Here is a 20,212-nt window from a genome sequence, read left to right on the forward strand (position 1 = left end):
CTAAAAGCACAACGTAATTTCTATTATGGGACAGGGCTTGTGTTTGTCTATCATATGAAATGGCAGAGAAGGAAACACATATTGATTTTGCAAATGTATACTTTTTTATGGTCTCTAAAGAAATGGAGGAAATCAGAGACTCCATTTGCTATTGCCATATGGAATATAGTGCGAGAAAAATTTACCAGCCTGCAAACCTGCAGTTTCTGGTCTTAAATCTTACCTATGAATTATGTTTTCCTTCTTACAAATGGAAATCCCTGAACATTTAAATAGAGGACTCACTTGCTTGTCCCTTGAATTGCAGTTCAACGCAGAGACCCTTTTCACTGGATTAGATTGTTTAAGTCCCTCTAGCCGGGAAAATTTTTTTCGTGGTCCTCCAGGTTTCTTTCTGGAAAGTGAGTAGGTCAGGAGGAGAGATACCAACCTGACTTAACTTTTGTGGCGATGACAAGGGCAATACAACTTCCTAGGGTGAGCTTTGAAGTTGGGCAGACATGGAAGGGAATCTTGTATTCTCTCCATCCCTAGTTCCACAATCAGGGCAAGTTATTGAGAGAGGTGGTATTGAAGAGTAGTTAAGAAGACGGGCTTCTAGGTCTGACAGCTTGAGTTTAAATCTTGTTCCTGCTACTTAGTCTATGATCTTGGACAATTGACTTTACCTCCCTGAACTTCAGTCTCTTCTTCTGTAAACTAGTGCTTTACTGGGTGGTTGCAATGATTAAGTGAAATAAAGATGTTAAGCTCTTAGCACAGTTTCTGGCACACAGCAAAGGTGCAATAAATAGAAGCTGTTATGTCATCATCATCATCATCATCACCATCGGTAACATTAGTAATTGTGGTATTAGTTAAGATCGCACAGCTAGTCAGTGATGGAATCTTAAAAATCCCTAGTTGCCTTATTTCCAGCCAAGTGATTTTTCTGTTGTCAAAATATGTAGCTTTGGGAAAAGATTGGGCAAGAAGTTCAACAACGAGGGTGGAGGTGATGATGATGATGATGTTAGCAATGACGGTGGTCACTTGAACCACAGCCTTCTGTAAAGTAGTGGTTCTCATCCTAGGTCACATACTGGAACCATCTGGATGGTTTAGAAAAGACTTGGATTTCACTCCCAAAGATTTGGATTTAAATGGCTTTGAGTGCAGCCCAGGTGATGGGATTTTTAATAAATCATCCTGGGAATTCTCACGTCCAGCCAGGGCTGAGAACCGCTGGTGTAAGGGCACCTCTCGTGGGTTGCTCCTCAGTGGCAAGGGTCAAGACAAGGTCAGGTTCTGGTGCCTGCAGAGAGGAAAGCCAGCAGACCTGGCCCCCAAATTACCTGCTATTACAAGACTGAGAGGATGTGAGCTCAGTTCACCTTGCTGGGCATCAAGAAAAGAAACAAGCAGCTGGTTACCTTTTCACTTGGGAGCCACCAACCCACGGTGATCTCCGTGGGAGCCTCTCTCTGCACCCAACTGTCAGAGGCTAACCCGTCCCAACTATCAGAGGCTAACCCGTAAGCAAAAAGTGCGCCTACATGTAGACCTGCACATGCTTAGAAGCATGTTATCCTGGAACAGCCACGAGAACCTCAAAATGTGAGTGCGTGCAGGCATGTGTGTGTATATATAAGTGAAATCATTACATTCAGTTTCAGATTCTCCTGCATGTAATTTTATTCAACACAAAACAGCTGAATATTGTATAGGAAGATGACCATGATCTTGAGAGAGCCTTGAGGTTGTTCTGAGCCACCAGGTGGCACCATATTGCACATCTAGCTAATGGCCTTCGGTTTAAGAGTGCTGATTGAGTCCACTTCGTGATTTATGGCCATTATTTATCAATACATGATCTCCTCTCTACCCAGAGGTGCACAGCACAGGGTGGGTAGGGCCAGCCTGGCTTGACCAGATCTCACAAAGTTGAGCAGATGTCTCAAAGTGATGTGTCAAGCTGGGGAAAAGAGACTTAGCATTGTGTCCTTGAGGAGTGGGGAGTTGAAGCTGGGGCAGCAGAGCCAGGCCAGGGTTCTGGAGCGAGAATCAAGGTGTGGAGTCCCAAAAAGGTATTGTGATACCAGGAAGGTCAGAGGAGCTAGAGAAACAGGAAGGGTCTTGGAGCAGTTCTGATAAAATGGGTCAACACACCTTCATTTGTAAGGGAAGCAGGGACCAGAATAAAGTGGACAATTATCATTGCCTATGTATCTATTGCAAATTATTTGCCTCTTGAAACCCTGGACACATCAGGTAGCTGAAGCTGGTGATTTTATCAGTCCATTGATCTCTTGGGGTCTGGTCCATGGACATTTGACCCTTCCGGAGTTTTAGTTACTGCTTTCCTGCCTCTCTTCCTTCCCAGTGTGCCTTCCTCTTATTAACCACTCTCGTCCTTGCCCCGATCAGGGCCCATGACCAGGGGCTGCTGCGCCCACTCTGTGCCCTTGTTCAGGACCTTCTGCTCCCTCCTCCAAGAAGCTGGCGAGGTTTCCTGTTGGAAAGGATGAGTAAACTAGTTCACACCACAGCGTGACTAACTTAGAAATACTTAGCATGCACCTCTTCCCTTTAGGGTATTTGCATTTTGTGGGGAAAGCATATTACAGGGAAAGGAATTTTAAAATAGAATTTCAGGCGTCTGTCAATAGGACAACGACAAATGATTAAAGATACTTGTGTAAGAAAAGAGGAGTTTTGAGAATTTCACAAATTCTCGTGGGCATGCTGCCCCTGAGACAGGAACAGTCTTCCCCCACGTGCTGGTCTATACACAGGTCCAGGTGGGGGGAACCAGTGGGCCAGGGAGGTGGAAAAAGCACTCTGGAGAGGATCAGTGACGTGAGTCTGGGCTCACACTCAGGCACTAGCAGTGTGTGATCCAGGCAATCCACCTGAGCTTCCCAGAGAAGTAGCCCAGCCAGCATTTATGGGATACCCACTCGGTTCCAGTGCAGCATGCACTAAGCTTCAGGGTGCAAGGCGAAGAGCATTTACGGACGGAGACAAATGGTGGCTACAAGGCTTTCTAGTGGTACGCACCACAGGGTGCACAGAAGAGGAGTGGAGGGAACGTCTAACTCTGCAGGGGCGCCAGGGAAGCCTTCCGGAGGTGAGCTCTGCGCTGGAACAAAGCTCTGAAATGTCCAAGCGTCTGATGCTGGGGACAGTGCAGCCTGGCCTGTGGGAGCCTCAAGCTCTGGAGTCGCAGAGCTAGCCTGACTCGAGGCTCTGCTCCTCACCAGCTGTGGAACTTCATGTGACCAACAGGGAGGATGACAGTATGTCCCCCATAGGTGAGAAGTAAGATAATACAAGCGACCTGCTCAGATCGGTGCCTAGAACATAGGAAAAGCCAGCTTTTATCTCTTATTATTGAATAACTGGTAAAGAGGGGGTTTCCAGGAAGAGAGGAGAGACTGGGACAGCATTCTAGGCACCGATTAAGGAGTGGGGGCTCCACCCAGAGCATCAGAGGAACCAGTCACGGAGGTGAAAGGGTTGGAGGGTTAGAGCAGAAAAACGTCTCTGGCAGCTTTGGGAAGGTTGAACTGCGGAAGGGAGACAGGTAACAGGGGTGTGGGAAGAGTCAATGAAATAATAAGTCTGAGAAAAGCTCACTCGGGTGTGCAAAGCGCAAGGTGAATAGGAGTGGTCCGGGGAGACCACGGCAGTGCTGCCGATAAGCCCTTGGCTGGGAGGCCCCTGGGGGAGAACCATTGCTGTCCTGCCCTGGGAGGAGGTGGGAGGGCTGTGGTAAGGCCCCTGCCCACGCCTACGTGTGGCGACTGCCGTTGACCACAGGAGTGGCAGACAGGAATCCTCGGAAGGGACGGCTCCCCACTCAGCCCTCCTACCCTACCACCCCCCACACAGTCTCTCGAATGGGAGACTCCTCATGATGGCTGTAAGCAGACAGAGTGACGGCATTAGAGGTGGCCGGGACTTAAAACTGCTTCTCTTAATTATGAGAAGTTACTCAACTTTAGCCTCAGTTTTCACATCCATAAAATGGGGTTAATGAGAATGCCTACCATAAGATGGCTTTGAGGATTAAATGAGTCACTCTGTGGAAAGCACTAGAATGGTTTCTGGCACACAGTGCTGAATAAGCCGTTTGTTGGCTAAAATATGTAAAATGATAACAATTGCACCTACTTCAAAATGTATTGTGGACATTAAAGGATTTAGGGCAATGTCTGGAATGTAACAAACCCTCAGGGAAGTTAGCTATGACTATTGGTATTCTAACAGATGCCCTGGAGCCCAGGGAAAAAGCCGGGGGCAAAGTAAAGGTGTGGATGGGAAGGACATTTTCCCCATTCCAGTGAATCTACTTGAACATGAGCCTTGCTTTGTTGCGTTTCTAGTTGAAGTTTACTTTGGACGTGTTTGTTAATCGCTTTCTGCATGCATAGATTCTCAGCTATACCATTTTTATCTCTGAAGAGATATGAAGCCCCCATTCCTTGCATTGCATCAGGCCTTTATCTGCCTGACCCCAGTTGAGTGCACTTCTGTTGGGAGGCAGAGGGATGGACTAAATGATCTCCTCCTACCCTAAAGATTCTTTTTCTAAAAAGGACAGGTCAGATTTCCCTGGCTGTCTCACCCAGAACCCCACATGTCCTCCCATTCATCTCAATTGCTTTGCAAGATCAATGGGGGATTGCTCCTCAGTTTCCTGGAGCACCCCCACCACCCCAACCCCCCACCCCAGCTGGGTTTGGAAAGAGGAGCCATAGGGCTAGAATCTCAAGAGAGAAGGTGAACATTTCGCAAAAGGGCAGAGAAGAAAGCAGGCAAATGGAAAGCTGGGGGCCTCGGGATATCCTTAACTCTCTTCTATGCAGAACAGTAAGACCACCTACGGGAGGGCTGGTCTCCTCAGGGGGACATCAGGGAAGCCCAATGGGGATCCCAGCTCTGTCTCCCTTTGCAGGATCCAGACCTACTTACTTGACTGCACAAGCTTTTCCTCCTCTGTAAGATGAGAAGAACAGCAGTACATCAAGAGTGTTTTTAGGGATTCATGAAGTAATAGCCTTCTTTCTGTTTCTTAGACACACGAAGCTTGTTCCCACCCTGGGGCCTCTCTCCAGAGGGCTCTCCCACCAGCCTTTTGTTTGATTACTTTCTTTTCAACATTTAGGCCTCAAAGCAAGTATCTTCTCCTCAAAAGGTTTTTTTTCTCACCACCTGATCAAAAATAGCCACTTCATGACAACCGTATTACGAGTTCATTTTATTATTGACATTTATTTGCTTACTGGGCTAGCATCTGCCTCCCCAGACTAGAGTGTTAAGTCCCGTGAATACACGCTGCTGTGTGCTGTGGGCTTGGCCCACCGGACTGATAAATCATGTATTAGAAGCACCTGTATATTCAGCTCCTAAAACTCAATGATGTTATTTTTATTATCATGATTTTCCCAGGAAAAGACGTCAGTTTTACCATTCTCTTGTTTTATTTCGAACAATCAGAATTCCTTTCAATTTTCAACCCTTAGCAAAATGTTCACTTCCTTTGGGGAACTAGTATGCATTTTTTCTTCAAGAGTTGAGTAGCAGGCCATGTTTCCCTTTTCACTTCAGCTGCCAGGAAGCTCAGGGCCAAATTTTCAACTCCCTTATAGCAGCTATGTAAGCTTTCCTGGCCTGCATATTTGCCTTTCTCTTTCTCCTTAGTCTTTACTTCTTGCTTTATATTCATCTTCATTATGCTTAATCTCTGAGAAGATAAAAAAATTTGGCTTAGAAAAGGGCAGGTACCGATGAGGCTGGGCTATGGAAACTACAGCCTAAACATAAGAGAGGAACAACTTGGGGAGGATACTCCTGCCACAGGCCCTGGACATGGGTCTCCTCCACTGTAGATGCAGAGTCCTGAGTGGGGACATCTGCTTGGACAAGACTAGTCACACGCGGAGACCCTCACAGCGAGGGGAGCAGTGCACAGGGGGTCTCTGGCCTTCTAGGCATCTGTGTGAGGCATGGCCCCGCCTCCCTGCCAGACTCAAACAGTAGGGGATTCTCAAACATGGGAGAGGCATTCAGATCTCACCCAAAATACGCACAATACAAAATACACACAAAATAACTACCCACTAGAGTTTGTTTTTGTTTGGAAGGTATGTTTTTCCTCATATACTTCAAAATCTTTGCGGAATGAAGTGGGATAGGAGGATATCAATAAATACAAAGGATGTGAATTGATCCATGCCAGAAGGTGAAAGAAACCTTTCATTTCCTTACCTTTCTAAATGAAAACCTGCTGAGCCCCATTTTCCAGTGGCAGCGAGAAGTTACTTATCATGGCTCCTTTCTCATTTCTTGGACCACCAGAGCCCAGGAGTCATACTTCTCAGAAAAACCGACGGGGTGGCATCCATTCTCTGGGGAGCCCTCCTCCTCCCAGTTGCCATGGAGATGCCCTTCTCCGTCTGCCTGGGCGCTCACTGAGGTGGGCAGTTCCCCTGGTAACATCCTCTCCCTCTTTGAGCCCCTGTGCTGGGTTGGTTGCTAGCGGGGCCGCTCTGAGGTGAAAGCAGAAGTATTTTCGATCCATCTGAGGGTAAAATCCCGCCGGGTGGGAGGAAGTCAGGCTGTGCAGACACCCGGAGGCCGGAACATAGCGGTGGCCCCTCCGTGGTGCGTTCTTCTCTCCCCACCCCCACCCCACCCTGGTCCCAGTGTCCACGTGTTCAACCATCCTCTACCCAACAGCGTGGCGCACCCCTCACACATTTTCCTCTCCCTCTGCTCCGTCTGCATATGGGGGACACACCGAGTGTGGGACCACACCGTTCTCCCCAGTGGGAGGAGGAGGGTGACATTCTATATTTTTAAACATAAAAGGAGGCTGGTTTGATCAAACTCCTCACAGCCAGCAAATTCCCAGGGCTACCAGGCCGAGTTTCCAGGGCAGCAGTTGCCAAGAACAGAACCATCAAGGTGTATCCAAGACTGTTGCTTTCCTGGAGGCCTTAAGTAACATGGCCTTGCCCCTGCCCCGAGCTCCCAGCATGAAAAAGGCTCACGATGCTATCTGAACACCAGAGGGCGCCATTAGCCCGGTTTCTGGATTCTTGTCGCTGTGCTGATCTGAGTAAGAACCCGACAGGTGTGTGGTGGTAAAATAACACCCAGGATTTTAGATTTATTTTATTTTATTTTATATTTTTTATTTTATTTAGATTTTATTTATTTGAGAGAGAGAGTGAGCGCGAGAGAGAGCACAAGCGGGTGGGTGGGGGTGGGGGGAGAGGCAGAGGGAAAAGGAGAAGCAGACTCCCCGCTGAGCAAGGAGCCCAATGTGGGGCTCCATCCCAGGACCCCCAGATCGTGACCTGAGCCAAAGGCTGATGCTTAACCGATTGAGCCACCCAGGTGCCCCTAGATCCATTTTAGAGCCAGTACTTGGCTCTTTGCTGTGAATTTAGGTGACCAACAATAAAGTAGGACAGAACCTCCTCCATTCCTTTCTGCTCAACCTCAACGTGAATAAGCAACTGGTCTAAACTATGGTTTAAATGGTTTCCAAGGGCCTGATAATTCCAAGCATAGGGGCAAATAATAGTGATTTGGGGCATGAGAAGCCCGGGGCCTTCTATGAAGGATGAGGAAGGCTTGTTTCCGTTTTATCACTACATAATTGACATATAGTACTGTGTAAGTTGAAGGTGTACAGCATAAGAGGAAATCTTTTAAATCATCTCAGTGAGAAGCCTTTCCAGGTTTTGCACATCACTCGTCTGAAAACCACGTGGTAGGTCCTCCTCCTCACTCGGTAGAACCACAGCTCTCCTCAGGCCACCCCTTGTCCAGTATTTTTCCCAGAGCTTCCATTGGCAAATAGCCCATCACAGGGGACAATACACAGCCATCTGGGTCTTCCACTGGGAGTCTGTCACCTTTTTGAATCTGGCCTGAGCCAGACTAGGCTTATGGAGAAAGTGCTTGGCAAGTGAATGAAAACTGTAAAGATTTTGGGGTGGGGAGTGGGGGTGTGTGATCAAAGCCTTTGGTCCATGGCTTTTTCTGTTGTGTGTAAATAGACTGAACTTATAAATGAGTCTCACGGGGCCATAAAAGCTGGTCTCAGCAGGGCATTCACTTGGAAACACTGGTAGTGGTCATGGTTTTGAAAATAATAAAAACACATTTTTAAAAATGTGTAAGTCATAAGAAATGCACCTGTCCTGATGAGCACCAGGTGGTGTATGGAAGGGTTGAATCACTATATTGTACACCTGAAACTAATATCATACTGTATGGTAACTAACGAATTAAAATAAAAACTTAAGAGAAAAGAAAAAAAATTCATAAATCAGACTCTGTGTATTCATTCATCATTCATTTAATTACTGGCTATTTGCCACTGAGTCCCATAGGTGCCCCATAGGAGATGAATTCAGGTGGCCCTTTGCCCTGGGGCTGTTTGTTGTCTTGTGGGAGATAAATACATGTAAAATGTCATCGCTGTCCTATGGATAAGGACTGGGATGTAAACAGTGTCCCAGGAACCTAGGAAACAAACCTAGGGAGGGTTAAAGGTGGTTTCTCCTTCAATAGTTCCACACCTAATCGTGCACTCATTCATTCCACACAGATTTATCATGAGGCATCTAGGGATCAGGCTCCGTGAGACAGTGAGCACACTCCAATTGTAGGGATGTGCAAAGCCTTCCATTACAAGGTCCCCATAGTCTGGAGCGACTGGGGCTCTGCAAGCTCGACACTAACTAGCTCACATGTAGGATGTGGCCCACAGTGAGGAGAAACTTCTGGGAGGCTCTTCCCACCCGTAGGGGCTGACATGCACTGATTTTATGTATTACCAATGGGAGTAACAACAAAATGTAGCACGGAAGAATCCTGGAAATCTGAGTACATCTTCCCTTGCTCAGAAAATTCCTTCAGCATGGTCAGTTTGTACAAACTCTAAGGTCACGTGTTTTAAAAATCAGTTTCTGGGGCGCCTGGGTGGCTCAGTCGGTTAAGCGTCTGCCTTGGGCTCAGGTCAGGGAGACTGCTTCTCCCTCCCCTCCCCGTTCGTGCTCTCTCTTGCTATTTCTGTTGCTATCTCTGTCTCTTTCTCTCAAATAAATAAAGAAATCTTTTTAAAAAATCAGTTTCTGAGTCAAGAAAACTTAATAAATGAAATTAATTCCTCTCCTTGCATAATAGCGAGGAGAGGAAAAATGCGATGAGAAGCCAATTTTGGCAAAATCAATATTGTTTCTGCTCTTAAAGTTTGGGCAGCATGTTTCAGATCAGGGTAAGCATGCCTCACCCAAGAATGTAGCCTGGTTCAAAGAAAACATAAGCTTCAGTGTCCACTTGTCTGCAGGCTTCTCTGTGTAACGAATGGAGGCTGACCATTGTGGTTGACTTTGTCTTTTTGCAAGGCATTGTAACGCACCTCACATCTTTTGAGCACCAGGAAGGGAAGAAACAGGAGTTGATTTGATTTATATAATAAAATGGGATCCTGAGATTCCCAGGACTATCTGGGGAAAGGGGGAGATGGATGAGGGAAGTGGCAGAGACCAGGGGGATGGCAAGGAGCGACGGCCAGAGGGAAGGCCTCCGAGGTGAGACCAAATGAGGACCCTTTAAGAACAAAGACATCTGATGTTGCTTTATACGTCGTCTTGTGGACCATGTGGCCGTCTAACTTCTCCACACCTTTAGTACCAGCCTACCAGATGCGGCATCCTTGTGTGCTGTGGGAAAGCCGAGGTCACAGGATGATATTCAATGCAAGATGGCAAGAGACAGTCACAGGAGGACAGAAAGCGGTGAGAATTCAGCATAAATAGGATATTGGAATAACAGGAAGCTGGGGGAAACATACTCTTCCAAGAACCCCGAGAAATGTCAGGAACAGGAAGGATGCTAGTTTTCCTATATAAGATGCAGGCTCTAGATATTTTAAGGTTAACTATTAAAGAAAGGATGCCCCCACATGGCAGCAAGGTGCACTAGCACCCGGATGGCTGGCCTGTGTGTCACACCCCCACCATCTCTCAGACTCTCTGCTAGGGTTTCCCGCAGGCTTTTTAATTCATTTCCTTATAAACATTCAAAGCACGTTGGTGTCCCGTGAGAATAAATGGCATGGATTGAGTTTTTCTAAATTAATAAATTTCAAAAACAGTGATTTGATGAAAGCAAGGGAGAGAGTGAGGAATCATCGGGTTAGGTTTGCTTTCTATGTATTTGAGTTTTATGAAAGAGAGTCTCAAACGAAATAATTACACTGCACAGTGGCCGCAAAGAGCTCTTTGTGGGGGAGAATGGCAGCTTGAATTAAATGGCCTGTTTCTGTGTTGTTGTTGTTGTTGTTGTTTTAATCTCCAGCCATGCAAGAAAGATAACCACAGGACTGTGGTAATTACAGACTAATCAGAGTGATTTGTTAAAGATAAACCTGGCTGGTGGTACTAGGGATTCTGTAAACACTGTCACTTTGCACATTTTGCAGACGACTTTTAAGGGAGCATCAGCTCATTTAACGGGCTTCCTTGTGTGAACTCTGTCATCGGGGCCACTGACTCAGCTTTTAATCCTTCTTCCATTTGAGCTGATGCCTTTCATATTCTTTCAGCCATCAGTTTTGTGGCCAGTGCAACCTGTCCTGGGGAAAATGCGGCGGCCATAGTCAGGGTCTCCGGAGAACGGCAGCAGTGATGGGCAGCGCCCTCGTGCTGCCCACTGCTCCTTCCCTCCAGTTTTCTCCCGGTTCTTGGTTCTTCCACCTGGGATGACTGACATCACTGCAGGGGGTGGGCACGCAGGCACAGAAATGAGCAGAAAGCGCCTTTGCTGATGGAGCCTTTTATTCCAAAAGAATCAAGGAGGTTGTAATTACTCACCGGTTTCTTATTTTCTAGCTAGACACCATGCGAAACAGTGTGAGAGAACCTTTCTACAGAAGTGGGTTTGTTTTTTTTTTTTAAATGTCAACTGCATCCCTTAGTATTTTACGGGGGCAACCCGCAACACACACCCACATGAACATACGTACACGCCCCTCAACTAAAAGTTTTCTAAGAGAGTATTTGTGCTATGCACAGGAATTCTGATCTATTCTATTCTATTTTTTTAAGATTTTATTTGTTTATTTGAGAGAGCAAGAGTGAGAGAGAGAGAGAGCATGAGCAGGGGGAGGAGCAGAGGGAGAGGGAGAAGCAGAGTCCCCGCTGAGCAGGGAGCCTGATCAGGACCCTGGGATCATGACCTGAGCTGAAGGCAGACGCTAAACCGGCTGAGCCACCCAGGAGCCTTCTATTCTATTCTATTCTATTCTATTCTATTCTATTCTATTCTATTCTATTCTATTCTATTCTATTCTGGTTTCATTCCATTCTGTTCCATTCCATTCTTTCAATTAAAAAACTGCTGGTCATTATTCATTGCTCTGATGGCACCACTCACAGTAAAATACTGCAATCTAGACCACTAGGCACTAGGTCACTATAGTAAAACTGTCCATTTGTTTTTAATATGGCATGCTGGAAAACGATTAGAAGAAGGTTAGTAAGAATCTCCGCTCTCTGATCAGTCTTCTTTCTGATCTTTTTAACCATCCTTAAAAATAAATCACTATGAACTTCATGAAGGGGCATTCACCCTTCTCTGACCTGGTTACATGGGGGTCAGGAGGACAAGGGTTTTCAACCCAGGTCTGGTCCCAGCTGTGCCACCAAATGTGAGAGCCCTGTACAGGATCCAACTCACCCTCATTTCTCTTGTCTATAAAATAATACTATTAATAGTTAAGGTATTTCTATGTGCCAGGCATTATTCTAAGTGTTTTACATGAATTAATTCACTTAACTGCACTGCAAACCTGTGAGTTTGATGCTACATTGACCCCACATTGTAGCCCAAAGTCAAGACCTGGAAAGTTATGTGCTGTGCTGAGCCCGTAGACCTACAGTGCTAGAGCCAGGATCTGTGCCTGGGCAGCCTGGACATTCTTCTATACCTCTTATCCGGGGCAAGTGAACCTGGGTCATCTCCCAGGCCTTGCTCAAATCTGAGTTTCTAGGATTCTCCCTGTCACGGTGGTTCAGAGTTCCTCAAAAGTGAGTCTCCCCGCATGATCCTCCCTGTGGCTCCTTGGGAAAAGTTCTGTGTTATATGGCCGTAGAGAATTATGGCTTCTGTAAGACAAGCCCCAACCAATGCTTCTTACTCTAGCAAGAGGTGTGTGTGTGGAAGTGGGCAGAGAACATGGAAGGCAGGCAAGTTGATAAAATCACCCAAGGAGGGTTTTTCCTTTGTCTTTCATACCCACATATAGCACAGCCCCCCTGCCCCTCCCAGGACACATCAGGAGCTGTGGTGAGGCCGGCACCATCAAACATGCCGGTTAGAGCTAAGATGTTAGAGAGGACGTAAGGTCCAGAAGAATTTGGAACACATGTCAACACCACTGCCAGGCGTGCGCTCAGGAGTGGCAGAAGACAAAGTTGAGGCTGAACTGTCCCAGGCCTTGAACCCCAGGAGAAGCCAACATGCCTCTTGAAAAGACCTTTAGCATTAAAATGATCCTTCCAGGTACTATTGTGTTACACTCCTACAGTGATATTCTTGGCACATTGGATACGGCCTAATATTGCTAAAATATGAACTAACTTCTAAGAGAGGGTCAAACAATCCATGGCAGCCATTTAAACCTCCAAAAAAAAAATACAGCAAGGGAATCATAGTGTTGCCTCCACACAATCGTAAAAGTGCCCCCCACAGGGAAGGAGTCAGTATTTATTTGATGCTATATTTAAACAAATATCAAATAATAAAATCCTTATGGGGAGATAGGGTTCCCCCCCTCCATTAGGGCCACTGTGGGAAAATAAATCTATCAAGGGACACATTTAAATAAAAAGAAAAGTAGATTAGTTCCAAGTGGTAGGGTTTGGGGTTTTTTTAAGGAGGAAAATATAAGGTTCAATTCACTTGGTGCTTAAATTAGGATCAACGTGAAAGCAAAGTTTTTAAATGTGCTTCAGTCCCAAATTGTAGCTGGTTAAAGGAGAGGAATAAGAAGAGTGGTGGGATGGGAGGTGGCAGGGGCAAGAAGGGAAAGAGAGGATAAGGGACCAGGCTGGAGACAATGAGAGCCAGTCCCTGAGCAGGAAGAGCATACTCTGAAGGATGCTGTGATCTCAAAGTCTCAAGGAGTCAGGAAAGTGGGAACTGAAGGCGAACTGAAAGGATATTGTACGAGGAAAAAAATAAGAGGAACTGAGGATGGTTCACATGATATCGTTGGAGAGGTGAAGAAGAGATGGATTTTAATCCCCAAAAGACTAGTATGAGTTTTCCATTTGACCTTTGTGTGGATAGGTATAAACTGACCCTCAGTTATGCTTCTTAACAGAGGTGGCACAAAGGGGTTAAAAAGCCAAAATTGTCAACAAAGTTGTCTAGAAATTTCTGTCTTTAAAATTATTATTTTACAAATGGGCATTTCTTGAATTGTCTTATTAAATCTTTGTACTTTTTTCATTGTGGTAAATACACACAACATGAAAATTGGCCATTTTAGCCATTTTTACATGTACAATTCAGTGGCATTAAGTACATTCATGTTGTTGTGCAATCGTCACTGCCATCCAACTCCAGAACATTCTCATCTTCCCAAATTGAAACTTTGTATCCATTAAACACTAACTCCCCATTCCCACCCCGACCCCTCAACCTCACCCAAGCCTTTGGCAACTACTATTCTACTTTCTGTCTCTGTTTGTTTTTTTTTTTTTTAAGACCAATTCATTATAAACGTGACATTTCTTTCTTTCTTTCTTTTAGTAACTGTGACATTTCATAACCTCAGCATTTAAGAAGCAAAATTATGGAGAGAAGTCTCTTTGAGGAAAGGTAGGGCTTACACTGCCTGTTCAAACCTTAAATCCCATATTTATCAATTTCAAAATGAAATTTCAACCATTTCCCAGATTTAAAGTGTTCATTGAATTAATCCTTTGTCTTTATTTTTAGTGATTCCTAGACACAGAGACACTGGAGTATTGTTTTTAAGAAGTCCACAAAAGTAAATAGTTACATCAATCATTTCTATTTGAGTAGAATATATTGAAACTAGTCAGTGTAGGTTCATGCCCTAAATATTAACATAAAATATATGGAATTGTTTCTAAAATGCTTGAGAAAGCATTCACCACTTTTGATGGAGTAGTTGCTCTTTGCAATTTCTTTTACAGGTTAAACCTGGCATGTCAACAAACAGACGAGAGCAATAACCAATAGATACTGCAATCGTGTAGCTAATACTATTTAGAGTTCTGAAGCAACAATAGATTATGATAAATTGATAGTAAATGTGACGTTCTCAGTGCATGTAAATAAACCCTGAATTTGAGAACCTTTGTTTTCCCAGAGCCCTAGTAAATACACTTTTAACAGAGATCTCATGTAAAGTAGCCATATGCTTATAATTATCCAAATATTGTAGATCCCCTGTGTGAAACTTCACATCTTTATTGCTTCTATTTTAATGTTTACAAAGTTGGTAGTAATTTTTAAAACCAAATCTGATCCTAAACAGGAAAGACAATTTCCTATGTAATTGTAATTTTCTATGCAAGATTTGGCAAGGATCAAATCATCCTTAGAATTTATTCACCTTTACTCTTATAAGCATCCTCTACTCTCATTTGAGAAAGGTACTTTGTCTGCTCAGTTTAAGTATCCCAATACCTATTAGCAAACTGCAATGTGTTTTTAATCTAGAATATTTGGACAAACATAAAACATGTCGAATCATTACAGAAGAAAAGTGTTGCCACAAATTCACAGTGAGATACAGTAAAAGCTCACTATGTCAAACAAATTTAGCCTTTTGAGAGGAGTTACTTAACAAAAAGAAATTCTTAAGAGGATATGAAAGCTAGTTAGACTGAAGTTTTAAGATGTAATTTCAGAGCAAATGTATAAAGAGTGAGAACTACTAAAATTAACAGAGAATTCTTTGATACTTAAAAAATCCAAATTCTCAAGTAATTAACAACCACTCTAGTTACTAAACATCTGTAATAAAAATTTACATATGCTGTTGTATGTGTAAGCTGCATAAAAAACCTAGAGGCATGGATTTTCACCTCCATCGGAGGGGAAAAAAGTTGAGTTAGAAGATTTTGGGTTCATGTAGCTAGAGAGTGAGACAGAACTGGGATCAGAACCATCAGCTCCAACCCCCTCCTCCTTCTTTCACATCCATAGTACATAAGATGTCTACGGCCGTTTCATTCTGATGCTGTTTTTGTCTCCCTTCCAGGTTCCAAACAGGCCCAACCCTGCTTGCTTTGAGAGATCTGACCAGATGAGGCACATTTGGCCTGCTAGCCCTGGAGGCAATTAAATACACCTGGTTCGCATGGGGAATGAAAATTATTTGCTCATTAGGAATAAGAATCACTAATTTGAGAATAAAATTGCATACTATGCATTTCCTTTACAGCTCCCTCTTAAAAATCAAAGCATTTCTTGAAGTTCTTGGCAGGTAGATTACCCCTATCTCAGGGCGCAGACCAAAGGTTCTCAAACCCCAGCATGCATCAGAATCCCCTGAGGGCTTGTGGACCTGTCAGTGGCTGGGTCTCAGCCCCAGAGTTTCTGATTCAGTAGATCTGGGGTAAGGCCTAGGAATTTGCATTTCTAACGAGGTTCAGGGTGATGTTGATGCTGCTGGTCCAGGGGAGCCCCCTCGAGAACTACTGGTATTGACAAACTACAATATGGTTGGACATCTACATGCCCTGTGGTGTCCCCAAAGGAGAGCAGTGATTGGGTTGATCGGATGCCCCAGTGGGTCTTCGTGCTTCTTTCAATATTCAGAACCCAAAGTCACCATTCCCTGCCAATCTCAATACTGTCATACTGGTGGTAGGCATGACACCAAGTTGGAGGCAGCTGGTGGAGTGGGGAAACCGAGGCCCAGAGAGCTTGTGAGTATTAGATCATCAGGCACTACTCTTCATTCCATTTCATTTAACTTGTCTGTAAGTCCTGCTGTGAAAGAATGGGAGTGCCAAAGCCAAGAAGCAAGGAAACAGAGGAAATGGAATTATCAGTCTCAATATAAACAGAGGGAAGCAGGAAGGATTACAGAGCTGGTAGCTCCCAGTCTGAGCTGTGAAGAAGTGGTAGCTTCTGCGCACCCTTCCCTCAGCGGTGTTTGGTGGCTGTTGTTGTTGTTTAGTGTTTCCTTTGTTTTTGTTTTGTCTCATCTCCTGCTTTTCTAAGGCAGAGTCCTTGCCTTTCTTCCTGCTGCTACATTTTCCACTCTCTTTGAGGAACATGGCCCAATACTCTAAGCCAATGGCTTCTTTTGTCCTTTTGGAGGGATCTTGTCTGCAGATGAAATTTTATGAAAATGTCAAAACCATAAGAGCAGGGCTGCTTAGGGTGGAGTAAGGATGGGCATCATGAGCCCTGCCTGGTTGGCTAGTTGGTCAGAGTTTTAAACCCACTGCTTGGGTCCTTTCTGTCATTTGCTTTCTATTAAGCAATATCTACCAGTCTTAAGTCTCATTTCTCTTGGTCCACATAGGTGAGACTAGCTAGTCTTATCAGATCACCACTTTTATCAGTTTATTCAGAATAGTGTAACGGTGGTCATAAACTATGAATGGGGACCCTACTCAAGAACATTTGTATTTTAACTAGGACTTTCTGAAGATGGTACCTCAAACAAAAGCAGTTATTTCATTTGTGCAAATATGTCACTAGACTATATTTCCAGAACCGGTCGCCTCCCCTGTGGGGAGGGCGCGCACAAAAAGTCAGACTTCTTCACTCACTTTTATAAAAGTTGCCTTTCGACTGGCACTTGAATGAAACATGACATAATAAAAGAGATAAACTCCTTTATTTCTTTAAGAGAATCTTTCTCCCTGGGTAACTATGAAAAAATAACTTGAAGATAGTAGCAGCACGGATTTCAGATAGGAACAGGACAATTCTATTTGCTTTGGGTCCAATATTTCTGGGCACACGTATCTCTCATGTATGGCTGTTTTGTTGTCGAATGCTCCACACATCTCATTTGTGACTCTCTAGTTTCTTAAAATCATGCTAATGGATGTCACTCTCCCTTGTTCATCTTGCCAAGCTCCTGTAAACATTCCCCCTCCAGCGCGGGTTTGGTTCTCGGCAGTAACTCCGTCGTTGTCCACAGGGGGGCAGGACATACCATCCTGCCAGCTGTTCCTGCTGCCTTCTGCGTGGGGGGAAGAGCTCTCCGAGCACAGAATGCGGGGGGAAGCTGCCCTGGTGCCTACGGCCCACCTGGCCGACCTCGTTCAGCTCAAGGACCCCTTAGCCTTTTTTTTTAGGTTCTTCATAGATGAAACTACTGAAGAACTTATGAGAGAATCAAAGACTGGACTGAAAATTTAAATTCTATATACTAGTTCAAATTCTCAAACTGTTGTGAGAAGATCTGACAACATATGTTCACTTGTAGTTTTTTCTCTGTATCTTTATTTTTAACGCACCCATGCGCGTGCACACACACACACACACACGCACACGCACACGCACACACAGAGCAAAGGCCTTGGCATGGCTTCCTCAACACTGGGGTGAATTCCTATTTGAAACATATCCATGAGGGAGGAAGAGATAAGGCTTTATACATTACTGTTGATCATTGTCACGACATTGGAAATATTTAAGTCACAAAGACTTGCCTCCCAGTCCTGACTGGACCAACTGACGAGAATTTCGGCCTTGGGCCCAGCCGCTGTTTGTTTGCTCACCTGGGAGACAATGCAATTTCCTTGCCTAGACCAGAGGCTGGTAGCAATGAAAGGGAGGAATATCTGCCCTGGGGGAATCCTGGAGCCGGGAAGACAGACCACATCCTTTGTGGTCCCTGTCCCAGTGTCATTTACGCTAACACACCTCTCCATCTAGTGTGCTGAGAGATCCCAAGCCACAGCAAATAGGCTCATTACTTTGTTTCCTGTTTACCGATAACTTGTAGCTGATAATGATTGCTGTGAGCAAATGAAGAGAGAACATGCTGGGCTGCAGTTGCAGGCAGGAACATTCCTATTGGATGGGGGGTCTGAAACCATGAATCATCATGAACCAGACTCCATACTGATAGAAATTAAAACACTGATAACACAAACCACAAGTGTTCATTTCCCCGAGGGAAGGGATGGAGAGAGACCACAAGGAGGAAGCCTCTCCTGGATGACACAGGAGAGGCGGATGTAAGAAGCCAGAAGCCGGGCAGGCCCGGCTAGACCACGTGCATCTCAGGGGTGACAGGTAGGCAGAAGGGGCGACGTGGCTTGTGCTGGTGAGCAATGAGTTTTGAGCCTGTGGTTTTGAAGAGGTGGCCTGCACAGGCCAGGAGGGAGGTGGTGAAGACTTGCAAAGAGGGGCAGAAAGGCACAGAGGAGAGATGTCAAGGACAATAGACTTGGCAGTGATACAAAACCAAGCCAAAAAAATGAAAAGAAGGGCCAGCAGACATGCTTTGGGCGTCGTATTAAGTGACAGGGCAGGATACAGCAAGGTATCTATCCCTAGATTGCAAGGATAGGAAAACCATGGGCATGACAAATAAAGAAGGAATGGAAGGGAACCCATAAAGGTAAAAACATTTTGATTTGGTGATTTGTTGGAGTGGCAAGAATCTGAGAAACAATTTTGTCCCGTTTCAGTTCCATTTCCTTTTATGTTGTTAATTTAGTAAATAATAAAAAATTTTAAAGCACAGAGAGAGGGAAGAAGATAAGGCTATGGTAAAGCACCTTTGAGTTTAAAGGTAGGAACCTGACAATTATGAAATCAAAACTAGGGGATATATATGGGATTGGGATAGGGCCATGGGGCATCTGTGGAGGAGAGGAGGAAGAGAGCAGCCGGCAGACTCTGGAGCAGTGTGACCTTGGGCCTCAGTTTCCCTACCTGTAAAATAGGGATAGTACAGCCCTTATAAGACTGTTTTGAAGATTAAATGAAATGATATAAGTAAAGGGCTTACAACCCCGCCAATACACAAGTTCTCTTAGGTGTTTGCCATGCCCTGGAGGAGGCCTAGTGTCCAGGACGGAAGGCATAGCCTAGACCTTAAGGCAATTAAAGCATGAAGAGAGCGGGGATGTGCAACTTCGTCTCCTTGCAGTCAGGTGAGTGGACAGTTCAGGGACAGAAAAAGGCAGGGAAAAGCAAAAGTGAGAGGGGAACAGAAGATTGGGAACACACACATAAAAAGCAGTGTGGGAGGAAATCATCTGAGAGCAAATAAAACCATAAAGAAAAGAAAAAGTCAAGAATGAGAGATACTGGGGCGCCTGGGTGGCTCAGTTGGTTAAGCCTCTGCCTTCAGCTCAGGTCATGATCCCGGGGTCCTGGGATGGAGCCTCACCTAGGGCTCCCTGCTCAGCGGGGAGCCTGCTTCTCCCTCTCCCACTGCCTGCCCCTCTGCCTACTTGTGCTCTCTGTCTGTCTGTCAAATAAATAAAGAAATAAACAAATAAATAAATAAAATATAAAAAAAAAGAATGAGAGACACTGGGTGGGTGAGCAATTCTTCTATGCTGGAATGGGAACCCTGGATTTGGGGTCCTGGCTGTGGGTTCTGTCCCTGGCTGCATGTCCTCTGGGCTGAGTGTCATTGGAAAAGTCACTCATCCCCTGTCTGTCTCATTTTTTAAATCTGTGAAAGTGAAAATAGTAAGGCCAACCTCACAGAGCTGTAGGGAGACGAAAGGAGAGCATTTTGCGGTTGGTGGCGGGACACCCAATAAATGCACAAGGAGACTCTACGTCCCTAGCATTCCAGGGCACAGAGCACTGTGGGAGAGAAGCGGCCCTCCGCCTTGACTTCCAGCGCTCAGGCCCGGGAGTGAACGAGGCAGTGGGCGGGGAAGACACGCACGGGGAATCTGGGGACAGATAAAGGAAACTCGTGATGGGGCGAGGCTGGGCTGAAGAGAAACAGATTGGGGAAGAGCTGCAAAGGGAGGGGTCCACTGAAAGAGGAGGGGTAGGCCGCGGGGGGAGAGGGTGGGAGGGCAGAGATGGGAGGGCAATGTGCGAAGAAAAGCAGGCTGGGGAAAGGGGGATTGGAATGCAGAAGGAACTTAGGGAAGGAGAAAGGATTGAAGGCGGGAGGGCAAGAAGAGAAAGAAAATGGGGATGCCGTGGAGGCGGGGGCCAGGCC

The sequence above is a fragment of the Halichoerus grypus genome, chromosome 5 (assembly GCF_964656455.1).
Source record: "Halichoerus grypus chromosome 5, mHalGry1.hap1.1, whole genome shotgun sequence".
NCBI classification, from domain to species: domain Eukaryota; kingdom Metazoa; phylum Chordata; class Mammalia; order Carnivora; family Phocidae; genus Halichoerus; species Halichoerus grypus.